General features: G+C 39.7%; 1 protein-coding gene and 1 pseudogene across 5 annotated transcripts in view; one reads left to right on the top strand and one right to left on the bottom strand.

Annotated features, from left to right (window-relative positions):
• tw (Protein O-mannosyl-transferase 2) overlaps positions 1-19,107 on the bottom strand; it is a 2,413,568-nt gene that overhangs the window by 1,195,494 nt on the left and 1,198,967 nt on the right. The window lies entirely within an intron of this gene.
• Positions 12,072-13,199, top strand: LOC137238740 (uncharacterized; annotated as a pseudogene).

Here is a 19,107-nt window from a genome sequence, read left to right as displayed (position 1 = left end):
CGAGATGAAGTTCCGGTATATCAAGCACCAAGGCGTATGTCGAATGAGAATCAAATTTTTGTTGAGGAGCAAATTTCAGAATGGATTGACAAAAAAATAATTCGGCCAAGTGTATCGGAATACGCAACACCTATAGTATTGGTATCAAAAAAAGATGGTAGTAAACGATTGTGCTGTGACTATCGGAGGTTAAACCAGAAAATTATTAGAGAAAATTTTCCAATGGCCTTAATTGATGATGTTATTGATAGGTTACAAGATGCTAAGGTTTATACTACCCTTGATTTGAAAAACGGATATTTCCATGTATCGATTCATGAAGATTCGAAGAAGTATACTGCTTTTATAACACATAATGGTCAGTTCGAGTTCAACTATGTACCATTTGGTCTTTCAAATGCACCATCCGTTTTTTGTAGATATATTAACGTCATCTTTAGGCCATTAATCCAAAGTGGACATGTAATTGTCTACATGGATGACATTATTATACCAGCTAAAGATGAGCATGAAGGATTAGATAAGCTAATTACAGTTCTTAAGGTAGCGGCTGAAAATGGGTTGAAGATAAAATGGCCAAAGTGCCAATTTCTGAAAAGGCGAGTAGAATTTTTGGGTTACAATATAGAAAATGGTACTATTACTCCATCGATGCATAAAACCAAAGCTGTAGAAGAATTTCCATGCCCGAAAGATAGAAAGGTTTTACAGCGATTTATAGGACTTACATCCTACTTTCGAAGATTCATAGTAAATTATGCAATTATTGCTAAACCCTTGACCGATCTTTTAAGACAGGATTTAAAATTTCAAATAGGTGAAAAAGAGAAAATAGCGTTCAAACAATTGAAGGAGGCTCTGGGAAAAGCACCTGTTTTAAAGTTGTACAATCCAAAGGCTTATACAGAAATTCATACAGATGCATGTAAATATGGGTATGGGGCCGTGCTTCTGCAAAAGGATATTGATGATCAGGCATTACATCCAGTTCAATTTATGAGTCGTAAAACTACAATGGCGGAAGAAAATTATCATTCGTATGAATTGGAAGTTTTGGCTATTATTAATGCGTTGAAGAAATGGAAAATATATGTCATGGGTAGAAATTTAAAAATAGTAACTGATTGTAACGCATTTACCATGACGATGAAAAAGAAAGATGTACCAGTTCGGGTTTCAAGGTGGGCGCTGTTTTTACAAGATTTCGATTATGTATTGGAGCATCGGGCGGGATCTAAAATGAGACATGTAGATGCTCTCAGTCGTATGTACTGTTCGGTTATAGAAGATTCATTAAAGCATAGGCTGAGAGAAGCTCAACAAACCGATAAATGGGTGAAAGCAGTTCTGCAGATAGTTAAAAAGGGGGAATATGAAGATTATTTTTTGAAACACGATATTTTATTTAAGGATTTAAATAAAGAGTTATTAGTTGTACCAGAAGCAATGGAGGAGGAAATAATTAAAGATGCACATCAGAAAGGGCATTTTTCTGTGAAAAAGACGCAAGATTATATTGAAAAAACTTTTTATATACCAAGATTAAATAGTAAAGTACTTAAAATAGTACAAAGTTGTATTGAGTGTATAGTGACAAATGCAAAATCGGGACGTAAAGAGGGGTATTTAAATCCTATTGATAAGGATGATAGACCATTAATAACGTATCATATTGATCACGTGGGACCAATGCAGTCAACAAATAAAAATTATGCATATATTTTGGTAATAGTTGATGGATTCTCGAAGTTTACTTGGATTTATCCAACGAAAAATTGTGGTTCAGAAGCAGTTATTGATAGGATGAGTGTTTAGGCCACCAGCCTAAATATTTCGGACCACCCTAACACGCACATTAGTTTTTATTATTATTACCGGTAACGGCTAACACCAGCCGAAAGCTAACTTTGAAGGGGAAAAACTCAACGAAAGTTAGCTATCGGCAGGTGCCGCGGACTTGTTCGCGGTTTTCATCCTTCTTTCTATTTTGGAACGTCAACGAGCCAGCAGCCAGCCCCAGGTGAGTTTCCTAACTTTTTTTCGAGTGTACATCGTAAAATCTAAACTGTGTTCTAGATTGTGAACTGCAAAGTGAACCTATTTCCTATAATTAAACTTTTGCCACTGTCACTTAAATTTTAATTCTTAACTTGCGATTTGCAATTAATCACGGGCATACATTTGAACGTGTTAAGTGCATTTGGTAATTCGATTAATTTCTTCCTAACTGCACTACGGCACATTCACTCGGAATTGCTATTTATATTGTGAAATTAATTAAACTTCCTGACGGCCAGGAAGTTTGTGAGTGCTTCACTTGTATAAACCATTATTGTAGAATATTTATTGTTTATAAATAAATTGTAACGAATCGGTAATAATTCTTCTCTTTTCTATTTCTTTATTTGCGTGCGATCGCGCCCCACGACACGGGTACCACACTCCCCCCGCAAACATTGGTCCTTACGCGCCGAGAGAAGCAAAATCAGCACCTTTTTTCAAAAAATTCTTATTGGAAATTCACATTTTGGATAAATATTATAAAAGTTTGAAGAGGTACTATAAACATAAAACCAGCGAAAACACAAGACAAGCGAGCACACATACAGCCACAAATCATCACAGCATACAGCTAAAACGAATAAAAGCATCTTCGATATCACATACATTAAAATCATCACATCCATCCAGCATTACACACAAGCCATTATATCATACAGTCCATTAGCTTCATCACACAACATCACATCATCACATTACTCAGTTCATCACATCATCACATTAATCAGTTCATCACATCATCACATTAATCAGTCCATCACACCAACACATCTCTGCCCAACGATCAATTTATCAAATAAGAACACAAGGTACGTGGTTGCTTGGTATTGCACATATTTTTTTTAAATTTAATTTACGTGTTTTACGTAAAAGTGCACTGTGTGATAGTTACAAAAAGAGGCAAAGCAAGTGAAAATTGTTAGATTTCGTGTTTTTTAAGCACACAATCGCCTTTTGACGATCGGGTAATTCCCCCCACCAGTGGTAAGGGTTACTCGACACCGCTCAAGGCAGACAGGCAGTGATTTTTTTTTAGTTTTTTTTCACATTCATCACTGCACTGTATTGTACCCCTCGTCGTCACAGTCATTGACAAAACTCCCTAGTCAGGAACCATATTTTCACTTGGTTGATAGCCTTAGCTTGCCTATCACAGAAGTCACTTTAGTAATCAGTTTGCAAGCTGAAATATTACCAAAAGCCAAAAAGTATCACTACGTTGGGTGGCTAGTGGCTCATCACAATTGGTCACAAACACAATTTTATACTGATCGTTTTTATATTATATAGCTGTATGTTTTCAGCGTTTTTTATAATAAATAATTAAAAGTGCAGTGGTCCACATTAAGTTGGAACACACATTTATTTTCTTATTTATATTGGGAAAGATACCCTGGTTGGCTACTCGGCGATACTCATCAACGTTCACATAACACCCTTTTGTATACACAGTTAATCCTCGTCAGGATTTCTATCTGTGTTTCACATTAAATCCTCATTGGGATTTTTTATCTGTGGTTCAAACATTACACATTATATCCACATTGGGATTACCATCTGCGTTTTTAATTTTTTTAAACACGCCAAATTTTTTGGAGAATATTTCTATCTGTGTCTAACACACCCGTTTAGACACATTAAATATTTGCAGACGAATTTTCTTCTCTGCATTGCACATCACTGTAGACACATTAAATCCTCGTCAGGATTTCTATCTGTGTTTGCTGTCACTTTGTACACACTAGAACCTTTCAGGATTTCTATCTGTGCTGCATATCACTATATTTACATCACTTTATCCACACTAAATCCTCGTCAGGATTTCTATTTGTGTTTATTTCCATATCACTGTATACACATTAAATCCTCGTCAGGATTTCTATCTGTGGCTTACACAATCCTCCTGAGGATTTCTATAAGTGGTTCATATCACTGGCCACATTACATTCACGGCAAAATTTACATTTGATTAAATTTTTGCTTATCACTATTCACATAAGATTGCTATCTGTATTAACACATTCAATCAGACTAGAATTCGTGTGTGCTTAAAGCTTTTACTTATACAGCGCAATCACAGCAGGATTGATAGCTGGAATACGTTAAAAAAAAAAAAACAAAAAAAAAAAAACAAAACATTCTTATAATTTTTTGTTGTGGTTGCATTTACACCAAAGCCACTAAGTCGTTTACCTCCGAGCTCGACACCTTCAAAGAGACAAAATATTCAAATTAATAAAATCAATGGAGACTTATATTAGATTGGCTGATTCCATAGTGGAGTTTGAACAAGAGTTCAACTCCACCCCGGCCGAATCCCGGAACAAGCACACCCTTGCACTACTGCAAGAGGAGCTAAGGGCACTATGGAAGAAGACCAAGTCCACATATGAAAGTCTTCTCAGCAATTCTGAACTGTCCAAAGATGAGCTCAGCTCATTAAGAAAGAAAAATAAAAGTTGCTTTGCATGCTACCTGCAATGCATGTCTGCTGTGGCGGCTGAAGCCGAAGCTATCACCCCACAGCCGGCGAAAGATGAAGCAAAGGAGGAAGACTCCTCGCGCCGTGGACATAAAATGCGGCTGCCGCCTTGTGATACCGATGTATTTAAAGGCGACTACCTCTCCTGGCCAGCTTTTCGAGATATGTTCACGGCGATATACATCCACAATACTGATCTGAAAGATGTCGAGAAATTATATTATTTAAAACAAAAAACGCAAGGGGAGGCAAAAGAAATAGTGGGAAGGTGCTCATTAACAAACGAGGGTTTTGCAACCGCCTGGAAGAATCTAAGCGACAGGTACGAAAATAAACGTATCCTCGTCAACACACAATTAAAACTTTTATTTAATCTGACGGCAGTCGAGCAGGAGTGTGGAACATCAATTAAAAAATTGCAACGTGAGATCAACAATTGCATTTCTGCGCTACAATGTCATAATATTGACATCACAAATTGGGATGCAATTATAACTTACTTATGCTCCACAAAACTCCCTGAATCTACACTGGCTCTTTGGGAACAGACCGTAGAACGGAAAACAGATATTCCGAAATGGGAGGATATGGACAAATTCCTGTCCAATCGCTTCCAGACATTAGAGACGGTTTCCGATCTTAGGGGTAACAAAACTACAAAAGCACCCAAAAGTCAAAATTCGAATTCTAGGGAAAACTCTACAAAACTTGGGGTTTACCAAGCCAGCGTACCAAAATCGGCATGTAAGATGTGCAACAGTACGGAGCACAAATTACGAAATTGCCAAAAATTCCGTAGGTTGTCTACGTCAGGGAAAATCGAATTTGTCAAGAACAATAGTTATTGTCTGAATTGTCTGTCGGGTGGACACACCGTGACACGATGCACTAGCCAATTTAATTGCAGCACGTGCCATGCAAGGCACAACACCTTGCTCCATCTTCCGACAGCACAACCAAAAACAACTCCTCAAAGGTGGACCCAAAACACCACCGATAATACACCTTCAACCTCACAACAGGCTAGGGCAAGGATGGAGCCTGAAAAAAGACAAGATAATGCTAATAACGTCTCTTCGTGTCATGCTAACACCACTAAAGGGGTGTTATTAGGAACAGCGCGGGTTCATATAATCTACAACGGGGTGAAATTTTCCGCCAGAGCGCTGATAGACTCTGGGTCCGAATGCTCTTTCATAACTGAAAGACTAAAGAAGCGAATAAACCTTCCGTCCAAACGTTTGCATGTGCAGGTGTCAGGAATAAATAATACACCATCTGCACAGGTAAAGGAATCATGCTCAATTAACTTAGGTTCGCTTACAGACCCCTTAGTGAGCATCCATACAGTGGCCCTAGTCCTGCCTCAATTAACAGGGGACCTTCCGACTTGCCATGTGAGCGCAACGACTCGGCAAGCATTCCCTGATCTGATTCTGGCGGATAAGAGGTTCTTTATTAATGAACCAGTCGACCTCATACTTGGAGGCGATATTTATCCCCAGATCATACTAAACGGTATACGGAAGAACGTCCTAAATACGCTTCTCGCCCAAGAAACCGTCTTCGGTTGGATTTTAACCGGTCGTGCAGATGCACCTCACCCAACCAATACACGAGTATCCTTTTTCAATGAAATTAGCCTAGACAAGCAGCTAGCCGCTTTCTGGGAACTTGAAAACGTACCTACAAAAAAGGCCCTGACCGAAGATAATGCGTATTGCGAGGCACTATATAAAAACACAACGGAAAGGAACTCAGATGGAAGATATACTGTCGCCCTTCCATTCAAACAAAGCTTCCCAAAAACCGTCTGTTTGGGCCCATCTCTCAAGAGCGTCTGCTCTCAGTTCTATCGGAACGAGACGCGCCTAGCCAAGACCCCGGCCCTACAGATGGAATACAATAGGGTACTGACAGAATATGTCACGTTAGGGCACATGACTAAGGTGCACACCGTAGTACCACCACAATCAACTGATTGCTATTTCTTACCGCATCATGCGGTGATCAAAGAAGAAAGCACAACGACTAAAGTAAGGGTCGTATTCAACGCGTCGTGCCCGACATCCAATGGCATAAGCCTGAACGATGTTCTACACACCGGCCCAGTACTTCAATCCGACTTAACAATACTGCTCCTCCGATGGAGATTCTACAAGTACGTCTTCAATAGCGACATTGAGAAGATGTACAGGCAAATTTGGGTAAAGGAAAATCAAACCCAATACCAAAGAGTAGTTTTTCGACTCAAAGCAGAGGACCCTGTCAGCGTGTTTGAGCTCAACACGGTAACCTTTGGGGTAAACTGTGCCCCCTATCTAGCGATCAGAACCCTACATCAACTTGCTGATGACGTCGAGGCGTCTCTGCCAACCGCAGCGCATATCTTGCGAAACAGTATGTACGTCGATGACGTCCTTGCAGGGGGGCATAGCATCGAGGCAGCAATCGCGGCCCGCGATGAAATCACAGCTGCATTAAAGTCAGCAGGATTCCCTCTGCGAAAGTGGACATCTAACTGCAGTAGGATACTACAGGGCATACCCAAACCTCACAGGCTTACGGAAGACTTTCTGGAATTCGAGGACGCGAGCATGGTAAAAACCCTAGGAATCCGTTGGAACGCGCATTCCGACCATTTTTATTTCACAGCGAAACCAATCGAAAACCAGGATATCTTAACAAAGAGGGCGATTCTATCTGCCATCGCCAAACTCTTCGACCCGTTAGGCTGGCTTGCTCCAGTTATCATCGTAGCTAAGATACTAATGCAGAACATCTGGCTGGAGGGGACGGATTGGGATGAACCGGTATCCGCAATTACTTTAGATCGGTGGCAAACTTTTATGCAGGAGTACCCCGCCATTAACCAGATTCGTATACCTCGGTGGGTGCACTTCACACCAACCAACGATATCGAAATTCACGGCTTCTGTGACGCGTCCGAAAAAGCCTACGCGGCTACGGTTTACGCGCGAGCTAAGATCCACGATAGGATCTACGTTAGTCTACTCATGGCAAAAACGAGGGTGGCACCAGTAAAAACAATTTCATTGCCACGATTGGAGTTATGCGGTGCCGTCTTGCTGGCAGAAACTTTGGAAGCTGTGATGGAGAACCTGAACTTAGGCACATTCAACATGCACCTATGGACAGACTCGACCATCGTCCTAGCATGGATTCGAAAACCCCCGTGTTCCTGGTCAACATTTGTAGCTCACAGGGTGACAAAAATCGTGGAGAAGGTAGGAACGAAACCATGGCATCATGTCGAGTCCGCATCAAATCCAGCGGACTTAGCCAGCAGAGGACTTCCAGCCACGGACCTAGTCGACAACTCTTTGTGGTGGCAGGGACCTTCTTGGCTGCAAGAAGGCAAAACGAAATGGCCATCTCAGGGCGAACAGGAGTACCACACAAACTTCGAAGAAAAACGAGTGCAAGTGCATGTAGCAACGAACATCAACAATAGCGAGGATATTCTTGATCGGTTTTCCGATCTATCAAGGGCATTGCGGGTAATCTCCTACATTATACGATTCTCGAGTAGAACACGTCCAAAAACTAAAATGTCCTTTAAAGCAGAGTCGCACCAGATTTCGCCTGACGAAATCAAGGCTACGACTAGCCGCCTCATCAGGATATCCCAAACCAACCACTATGCCGAAGAAATAAGCTCTCTGAGAACTAGGAAACCCATCGCGACCAAAAGCGAGATTCTCTCTCTAGACCCCTTTATCGACGAAGATAATGTCCTTCGGGTGGGGGGTCGTCTCAACGCATCCAGAGACGTTCCCGTCGACGAGCGTCACCCGATAATCCTCCCTTACGCCTGCCGACTCACCCGTATCCTAGTCCAGTTTGTCCACACCATTTCCATACATGGTGGAAACCAACTAATGCTGCGGCTCCTACGCACACAGTATTGGATACCTCGGGTCAAAAACATGATCCGATCCATCATCCACAACTGCAAGGCCTGTACGCTATTCCGCAAACGTTCCCCAACGCAACTCATGGGAACCCTCCCTACGGAACGCACTACCTTTAGCAGGGCATTTACCAACACCGGGGTGGATTTCGCAGGACCGTTTGACATCAAGTCTTACAGCGGACGAGGATGCCGCATGTCAAAGGGTTACGTCTGCCTATTCGTCTGTTTTGCAACTAAGGCGATCCACTTAGAGGCGACTAGCGACCTCAGCACCGCCGCGTTTCTAGCAGCGTTTAGTCGGTTTGTCGCCAGACGAGGATGCCCGAAAAACCTCTACTCCGACAACGGGACGAACTTTGTCGGTGCGTCGAGGGCTCTCCGCTCGGAGTTCAAGGCATTCCTCGTTGATGCGCGCAACCAAACCCTCTCTAAATATGCCCACCAAACCCTTACATGGCATTTCATACCAGCAGCTGCTCCTCATATGGGCGGACTGTGGGAAGCGGGAGTCAAGAGTTTCAAAACCCATTTCAAAAAGATCGCATTGGATCATAAATTTACTCTAGAGGAGTTTAGCACCCTCCTGTGTAGGATTGAATCCTGTCTCAACTCCCGACCCCTAAGCCCATCTTCCAATGACCCGTCCAACCTGGAGCCACTCACCCCCGGGCACTTCCTAGTCGGGGGCCACCTACTAGCGCCACCGAGATTGACGTCAGCGAGAATCGCGCTTCACTCGTCAATCGATGGGAAAAACTTAAGGCGCTGCATCAAACCTTCTGCAAGCGGTGGAAAACGGAGTACCTCACCGAACTGCAGAAGCGCGTTAAGTGGAAGCATCCACAATCGAATCTCAAACAGGGGGACTTAGTCGTCATTAAAGAGGACAATCTGCCCCCCAACGAATGGAGACTAGGTCGGATAGCCAACCTCCATTATGGCCCCGATAACCGAGTTCGAGTCGTCGAACTTGATACGGCAAGGGGACAAACCACCAGACCAATCACGAAATTGGTCCTACTGCCACCCTCCAGTGAGGGTGAGGGAGACTTGTAACTCCCAACCGCTCTAACAAACCCCGTAACCCAGCTCTCGTTCACCCCGAACGAGGCCAACAAATCCCATAACCCAGCTCTCGTTCACCACGAACGAGGCCAACAGAACCCTACCGCAGATCCGCTATCTGCCACAGTATACCAGTGAATCAATAATCATGATTTTGTCTTAAAACATCTACATACCAATTCTAAATATTCCCGTGGAAAAATTCCTCCAATTCTTTTCTCCTAGGGAGAAGAAAATTGGGGAATAGGAATTTCGAATTTTCGAAGTCAGCTGTTTTGTCAATTGAAATCTCATTGCGCATTTCTTATTTTGTTAAAAAAAAAAAAAAAAAAAAATTTTTTTAAGGTCTAATGATTGTTGCTAATTTGTTTTAAACTAAGAAATAAGGTGTAAACCACGCACATTATTGCATTTCATGTGAAATGAGTAATGAATTGGTGCCACAGCAACATCAACTGAGGAGCATAAGAAGAAGACGGCGGGATAACACAAATCCGCCGGAGAGGCCTGCTCTCATTTTGCAAAGCAAATTTCCGGCGGCCACGTCGAGTTGAGTCCGCCCTTCGCCATATACAAAAATCTAATTAAGCCTTCTTAAAATCCTTGCGCAATTTCTGGATGGCTACATCAAGTATACAAAGAGCTCTTCCGTTGCTTATGATACTTTTGACTTAAAATAAAGAATATTGTGGTTGTTGATGCGGTTGTATTAACCGTGAGAATATTGTGGTACAATGCAAATACATATTTTGGCACACATTTGTACAATTAAGTGTTCTTTCTTAAAAGAACCAATTTCCTTTAACTATTTTGATGCATTCCCTTTAACTAGTGGAAAACCTCCTATGATGGCAAGGAAATATCCCTCTCCCTCACATTCATAATACCTACTCTTCTCCCATAACTAGTTTCCTCTTTTTCGAATATTGTTCCGAATAGGAGGAAAGCGAGAAGTGAAAAAAAACTCACAAGGAATTTTTATTTAGAATACGAGGAATGGAAGAAGGGAATTGGGCTGCTAATATTTTATTACCTTAACGTAATATAGTTTACCATCATACCTTTAAATCCGTTTGGCGTATCAATCTCCGTCATGTGGTGCGCAGGTTCTGCACGTTCCTGTGGTTTGGCTGTAGTAGCACTTGAGGTAGTTGTTTTGTCAACGTTGTTCCACCTGTTAAATTAACTGATTTTGAAATTAAGGTGATTTTAGCTATCGTTACTACCTACTTACCATCATAAATTAATTCCCATCATCGGGGTGCTTGTCTTCGGGTGGAACTGGTAGATACAACGGCAACCGCCACAACAGCATCAATCGCCACCACAACAACAACATCAAGCTCCACCACGCGATTTAAAATATTTTTCCAAATCGTCACAATCTAATTTGGTGCGACAAAAGATAATGGCACGATCCATTTTATGTAGCCCAATTGCAGATATGCAATATTCGCCTTTAAGTATTTTAACACCTTCTGATAATGTTTCTGGTGTAGGATTGTGTAGTTGTACATTATCACGAGCATGTACACCATCGGTTCGTATATGTTGTCTTAGATTATGCCAAGTGGTATCTTGTTGAGGGTCGACCATACACACAACGTGGTGTACAGTTTCTGGCACAGCATCTTCACCCTTAAGATCAACCCATGTAGGAAAAGGCATTAAACGATCAGCCATCTTTTTCACTTCAAATGCATGAAGTGTAGCCGAGCAGACAACCATTTGTAAACTACGCCCATCGGATGTAATTTTTGGTATTTGCTTATGAAGACGATCGATTAAATCGGTATAACCCTGTTTTAGCAATGCATCCGCTTCATCCAGAACAAAGAATCTGCAATGTGTCAACGACACAAACCCACTACTAATCATTCAAGCCGTCCAGGTGTACCGACTACAATATGAACACCTTGTGGTAATGAACTTTTCTGCGTTTCTAACTCAACACCACCAATCAGTAATAGCGAACGCACATCAAGGTTGCTTAAATGCACTCGAAATTTTTCAATGTTATTATTTTAGATTCGGAATGGTTTTTCAAATGTTGGAGCACCCCGAATCCTAAAAGATATTCATAGCAGATAAGACTAAAAGCTATTAAACATAGGTACAAACAGATCTTTTGCCAAGCATGCATATACATATGTCCTTAGCTATAACAACAAGTCACCGTATTGTGCAAGCAACTCTAAAAGTAAAGGTAGAAATTAGCACTGATAAGAAAAATTCCAACCCTCTTGAGTTCGACCAGCCGTGCAGGGAAAGTTAAAGTACAGAGATTATGGTATTAAATTAAAAGGGAATTTGGTTGCATTAAAAGTGCACACAAAGAAGATTCGTAGCAGAGAAATACGGTGCGGAAAATTAAAGGAGCAAAAATGGCCAAAGAGACGATGATCGTTTTTTGTCTACGATACTGAGTGCCTCGAAGATGAAGCAGATGATCCGGTTAAGGCAGTACCCTATTTCCATCCCTGTTGGGTGTCGGATACCCAGAAAGTGGCATTGTGTGGTCAACTAATGGGAACTTCATACTTTCTTAAAGATTGCTTCTTCAATCCCAAAATTATGACGTTGCAAAATGGCAAATTTGTGCTTAAAGAATTTGGTAGATTTACGTTGGCCGTCGGCACCGATCGCAATATTTCCGGTCGTTTACTTGACCAACGCGCCGATTTGCTCGCTTCGCTGGTAAAATTTTTTCATCGTGATTTGCAAAGCGTTTTCGATCAATTTCCACAGCAAGCGCAGTATAAGAATCTCTCCGAAAAGTTATATCATATTTTCGAAACATATACCGATTTTGCAACGTCATGGAAAAGTTATATCATATTTTCGAAACATCTACCGATTTTGCAACGTAATGGCCATGTTTTTCAAGACGTACCAAAACTGCGCAGCCCGAAGACGGCCAGCAATATATTTTTGGATGCTATACAAACATTACAATGTTGTCAGCAAACAAAGGGTGTACTAGGCGGAGCCGTGCTCTACCATAATAAAGTTGTCGCATCCCAATTGGGTGATGATATTACCAAACAACTTGTACTCACCGATCCATTGCATATACGCACCACAGCCGAACAAATACACATCAATGACTTCCATATACCTAATGGCGTACAAATGTTCATCGTTTATGTCGACGTACCATAATAACCGATTATACGCTGATGCACAACGCGCACAAGCTTTATAAACAACACAGCTGTCACAGGGTTTGCCGCCCTTTCAATATGCGAAACGTAAAATTAAACGGGATAAATCTTTAATATTCACTAATATACCAGAAGAAGGTAGCAGCACTGTTGGTGGCAGTTCTTCTACAACAATTGGAGAAAATGTGGAGTGCGTATCAGCCGCACCTGCCGCAGTGCCACCACAAACGCCTGCCACCATGCGTCCAAAATCCCTAATGATCCGCCCTACACATTTGCCTTTGCGTCAGCGCATGAACATGAGCAGCTCAAAAGATTTGCCGGAATCGGGAATTGCGTCTATAAATTTCGATGAAACGGATTCATATCCCGGTTTATTGGACGCACTAGCGTTTGTTCAACGCCCATGACTGAAAGTATAGTGTTGCAAGTGGGGAATATTATGTCGATATGCGCAAACCCACAAGAACAAATAAAACAATTGGTATGATATAAATTTCTCATAGCTTGACAAGCTTGACCAGCACCCTTGCCCTTATCACCGCATGTGTGACATATACCAAGACACAACTACTATCTAGATGAACTATCTACACAAGTGCGATCATTAAAAGATTACCCACATTATCATTAAATCGTAGCTGTGTACCTGAAATGAAATAAAAGAATAAAAAAAATTAGTATATTTATTAAATTATCAAAAAAGGGAACGATACTCATACTTACCCATCACCAGTTTTCTTCATAGTGAAAATTCATTCAAAATGTATCTATACTCATTTCCATGAATGAATGACATTTTGAATGAACGAAACAAAGTTGCCACTCGGTTCTTACACAGTAAGCACATTGCGCGCGATCCAAAGAGTATTACAACTCGGATCCGCGGGATCCAACAAATTCGAGTGTTAATAACCGAACAAAAAAATCAACTAACGAAAACCCTGAAGATACAGCCTGGGTTCACTGAAAACACACGCGCCAGGTTGTATTTCGATAGTTTTCCTGACATTCGGCCGTCTTTTTGCTTCTTTCTTTTTTTGAGAAAAGTTTTTAGTTTGAAAATTTGGGCATAAAAACACAATCAAAATCAGCCTGCTTGGAAAAAAGGGGGGTTAACCACTCGAGACCGAAATAATTTTCGCGGTCTATCTGTGCATGATTTTGTTTGTGTTTTACATTTAAACATGTCACACTCAATAGTGGTCTCGCTTTCATGACGAAAATTGCTTTTTTGTGTATTAAAGTTTCGACAGACTTTCGTCAGTCCCTTTTTTAACAAGCGGTTGTTTTTGGCAACCCAAAGCGCATTATAACTGATAGAGGAACAGCGTTTACGAGCGATACATTTAATAAGTATTGTAGAGAATCGAGTATTCAGCACTTGTTAATAGCGACTGGTGTTCCTCGTGGTAATGGTCAAGTTGAAAGGATCCACCGAATAGTTGTTCCGATGCTAGCTAAGTTGAGCTACGAAAATCCTTCAATGTGGTATAAATATACTGACAAAGTTCAGCAATTTTTAAATAGCACACCACCGCGAAGTACGAAGATGTCACCATTTAAATTACTTACAGGTGTTGAGATGAGATTAAATGATTTGACTGATGTAAGGGATTTACTCGAAGAATCAGATTTAGCTGAATTTAATATTGAAAGGGATGAAGCAAGAGAATTAGCTAAAGAAAACATAAAGATGCTACAAGCAGAAAATCCTAGAAATTTCAATAAGAAGAGGAAACCAGATACGAATTTTAAAATAAATGATTTGGTAGCGATATTAAGAACACAATATGGAGTAGGCATGAAATTAAGACCAAAGTTTTTAGGTCCTTACAAAATTGTTAAGTGTTTAAATCATGGACGATATGAAGTAGTACGTGTTGGAGATACTGAAGGTCCGAGGAAAACTACAACCATTTCAGAATATCTTAAACCATGGCCACCATCATTCGAGGTCGAATGAATGCAGGATGGCCGAATGTAGGAAGGGCCCGTAATTCTGGTTTAACTGTAAAACCTACTTGTTGCATATTACTTACATTTATAATTTACAATCTACATCATAGAAATGAAATCATATTCTGTTAAACGTTAATCATATTTTTTCAGTTGTAATGAATATTCGAGACCGATCATTACAATTTTCTATAATTATTTAACTTAGTATTCTATTTTAAATGGAAGTAAACCTACTTATATTCTAATGAACAATTGTACTAATATGCTAATATAATTAAATAAATAGTAAATAATAGCGAAATCCAAAACTATTAACCTATATAAATAATAAATATTATTATAAATAAATAAATAAAAATAAAGAAAAAACATAGCCATTTAGCTGCATTTTTTTCATGTAAAGTGCAAAACCGGCGATTTTTTGAAATGTTTTTATGGTGAACCCCCAGGGGGGTCCAGGGGGGTGTGGGCATCGGGGGGTCGGGCCTCCAAAGTTAGTGGGGGTCGGTCATACATTTTGACTCGATTAGAGCACTCTAAATGGGTCAAAGTGGGATTTTTCAAAATTTGCCCCTACCCAAAATTTCGACCCAAATTGGGGGACACCAGAATTCGTTTTAGAGGTATGGTTCTTTCGGCAAAGTTTCTCATTTTGATCCCTGGAATACGATTTTCACAGAGCAATGAGCGATTTTTAAATCGACCCGCCCTACTCGCTGGCTTTCTGTGTCTTTTGTAATAGTGTTTGATTATGTATCTTAAAATTTGGATTTTTTATTGCCTGTATATTTTCATTAATAGGCTTATTACCACCACAAAGTGGTCCTGCCGGGTAAATTCTTCTAACCAATGCTAGGATTTTAGTGTGCATAATTTTATTGGGCTTTTTCTGTATTCGTTTCACAGGTCTTACTTTTATTTGTTTGCCTATGTTTATGGGGCTTTTTTATGTTGCTTGCCTGTATTAGTTTCGCAGGTCTTACTTTTATTTGAGAATTTTTCCTCTTTATTATACTCAGCTGAACAGAACTCACAGAGTATATTAATTTTGTTCGCATAACAGTAATCCGTAACGACATAAACTAATCGAGATAGATATAGACTTCTATATATCAAGATGATCTGGGCGAAAAAAGAAATTCATTTAGCCATAACCGTCCGTCCGTCTGTCCGTAAACACGATACCTTGAGTAAATTTTGAAGTATCTTGAAGAAATTTGGTATGTAAGTTCCTGGGCACTCATCTCAGATCGCTATTTAAAATTAACGAAATCGGACTATAACCACGCCCACTTTTTCGATATCGAAAATTTCGAAAAACCGAAAAGTGCGATAATTCATTACAAAAGACAGATAAAGAGATGAAACTTGGTAGGTGGGTTGAATTATGACGCAGGATAGAAAATTAGTAAAATTTTGGACAATCGGCGTGGCACCCCCACTTTTAAAAGAAGATATTTTAAATGTTTTGCAAGCTGTAATTTGGTAGTCGTTGAAGATATCATGATGAAATTTGGTAGGAACGTTACTCCTATTACTATATGTGTTCTAAATAAAAATTTGTAATTTTAAAAGTCAAATTTTAACAAAAAATTTAATATCTTTACAGTATATAAGTAAATTATGTCAACATTCAACTCCAGTAATGATATGGTGCAACAAAAAACAAAAATAAAAGAAAATTTAAAAATGGGAGTGGTTCCGCCCTTTTTCATTTAATTTGTCTAGAATACTTTTAATGCCATAAGCAGTGGCGGATCCAGGCTGCTTTTTTTTGGGGGGAGGGGGCCGATTTCAGTCAGTAATTGTTTCTCCCAATAGATGATGTGTTTGAAAAAAGTCTACATCAAGATACTTTATACGTGAAAATTCAACAAAACAGAACAAGGGAAACGTAATGCAGACCGTCATTTTTTTGGGTAAATTTATTAGTATTTTTTTACATTGTTTAATAATTTCATATTCACACAGTAAATTTAATTCTATACTTCCCTTTTTTTAAATATCTTTCAATTATATGATCAATATCAATCTCAATATCGAAATGGGTATTTAAAACTGCAAGACCAGTGAGTCTGTTCTCGGACATTGTGGACCGTAACCACGTTTTCAAGCGGCGAAGTGTCGAAAAAATCCTTTCAGCACAAGCATTGCTAGCTGGAAGCGTGGCCAGAATTTTGATAAGAGCAATTATTAATGGAAACGCATATTCATTGCAATAATTTAAAACTTTTTCAGCTGATAGTGGAATTGATTTTTTGTATTGCTTATCAGACCAGCGTTCTGACCACACGTCGTATTCTCCATCTTTATTAATTTTATTTCCTCCAATAAGAGATGCGTATCCTTTACCAAGATCTTGGAAAGCTCTTTAGACAAATTTTTTTTTGCAGTGTATTATCTTTGATGATTCGCGATGGGAGTAGAAAATTAAGATTAAAAACTTGCAATGTATCTTCAGGTAATCTAACCTGTAAATCAATAATGATATGATCAAGAAGAGGTATATAAATTGCTTTTCGATAATATTCTTCAGCGTGTAATTCGCTCGATCTATTTGCTGTTTAGTAATTCGTGGGAGGACAATATCACACTTCAACTCATCTGCTAAAGCGACTATTTTGTTTAAAGTCCCGAAAAACGACTTCCTGCTTCAAGTCTATGGTTTTTAATGTTCGCAAAGTATCACTCAATGCTTCAGAAGCTTGATTAAAATCTATTGACGGTGTTTGCAAAAGTAAGCTTAGTGGTCGTGTAACAGAAAGTACATTGCTCAAGCAAATCATTGAAATCATGAACTCTGTTTAGCAAATAGGTTTCAACCAGGCATGATTAACCAACGAACCTATATCATTTCGATATCATTTAAACGAAACAAAGTCATTTCGTTTCGTTTATTAACGTTAAGAACGTCAAATTAACGTTAAATGACTTTGTTTCGTTTATTAACGTTGATTATCGTAACGAAATGATATCGGTTCGTTGGTTAAGCATGCCTGGTTTCAACATAGAACGGGCCTCAGAAGTTGTTGTTGAATCTTGCCAAGTAGAAATTTCTTGAATCGAATCAACAATTTTTGTGATGATTTCTTCAAACTGCATTATACCATCATGTTTTTCAGACCAACGCCCTCCCAACTCCCTTTTTAAATACCGCAAACAAAGGCTGAGTTGCTCAGTATGACTACAATCAGTAGTTTCATCGAAAATAATTGCAAAAAATCTAGCTTTTTTACCCCTCTCTATCAAAACAGATTGAATTTCATCTTTGCAGCATTGAATAAGATCGTTTTGAGTCGTTTTGCTTATATAAGTAACTCCTGAATGTGTAGTGGCCATAAGTCGAACAAAAATTTACCAATCCTTTGGTAAAGGCATATATTCTATGACGTTAACTCTTTTCTGTGAAAATGGGCCAAATCGGTTGAAGTCACGCCCAGTTTGTATACACAGTCGACCGTCTATTCTTCCGCTCGGCCCTTAGCACGATAACTTGAGCAAAAATCGATATATCTTTACTAAACTTAGTTCACGTACTAATCTGAACTCACTTTACCTTGGTATTAAAAATGGGCGAAATCCAACTATGACCACGCCCACTTTTTCGATATCGAAAATTTTGAAAAATGGAAAATTGCCATAATTCTATACCAAATACGAAAAAAGGGATGAAACATTGTGATTGAATTGATTTTTTGACGCAAAATATAACTTTAGGAAAACCTTTGTAAAATGGGCGTGACACCTACCATATTAAGTAGAAGAAAATTAAAGAGTTATGCAGGGGGAAATCAAAAGCCCTTGAAAACATGGCAGGAATACTCTTCACAGATGATGTTCTGGGTCACCATGGTCCACATTTTGGTCGATATCTCGAACACGCCTTCACATATACAAACATTTTATAGAGTCACCCCGGGTCCACCTTTATGGCGATATCTCGAAAGGCGCCCACCTATAGAACTGAGGCCCACTCCCTTTTAGAATTTTCATTAAAACCTTTCATTTGATACCCATATGGTGCAAACACATTCTAGAGTCGTCCCTGGTCCACCTTTATGGCGATATCTCAAAAACGCATCCACCTATAGAACTAAGGCCCACTCCCTTTTTAAATACTCTTTAATACCTTTCATTTGATACGCATGTTATACAAACACATTCCAGGGTTATACTAGGTTCATTTTCCTACATGGTGATTTTCCCTTATTTTGTCTCCAAAGCTCTCAGCTGAGTATGTAATGTTCGGTTACACCCGAACTTAGCCTTACTAGTTTTTAATTGTTTTCCTCCAAAGGAATCGTAGGAGGTGATTGATTTGATTGCCTGGTTTACTCTGTTGTGCCTCGACTCACAGCAGATGATATCTCTTTGGATTGCTAATACGGCTTTTTGTATTTATTAATGCGAGCAGATTTTGGTGTCCTGTCTTACAT

The sequence above is a fragment of the Eurosta solidaginis genome, chromosome 1 (assembly GCF_040869045.1).
Source record: "Eurosta solidaginis isolate ZX-2024a chromosome 1, ASM4086904v1, whole genome shotgun sequence".
Taxonomy (NCBI): domain Eukaryota; kingdom Metazoa; phylum Arthropoda; class Insecta; order Diptera; family Tephritidae; genus Eurosta; species Eurosta solidaginis.
The sequence above is the reverse complement of the archived record's forward strand: the minus strand, read 5'-3'. Positions and strand labels throughout refer to the sequence as shown.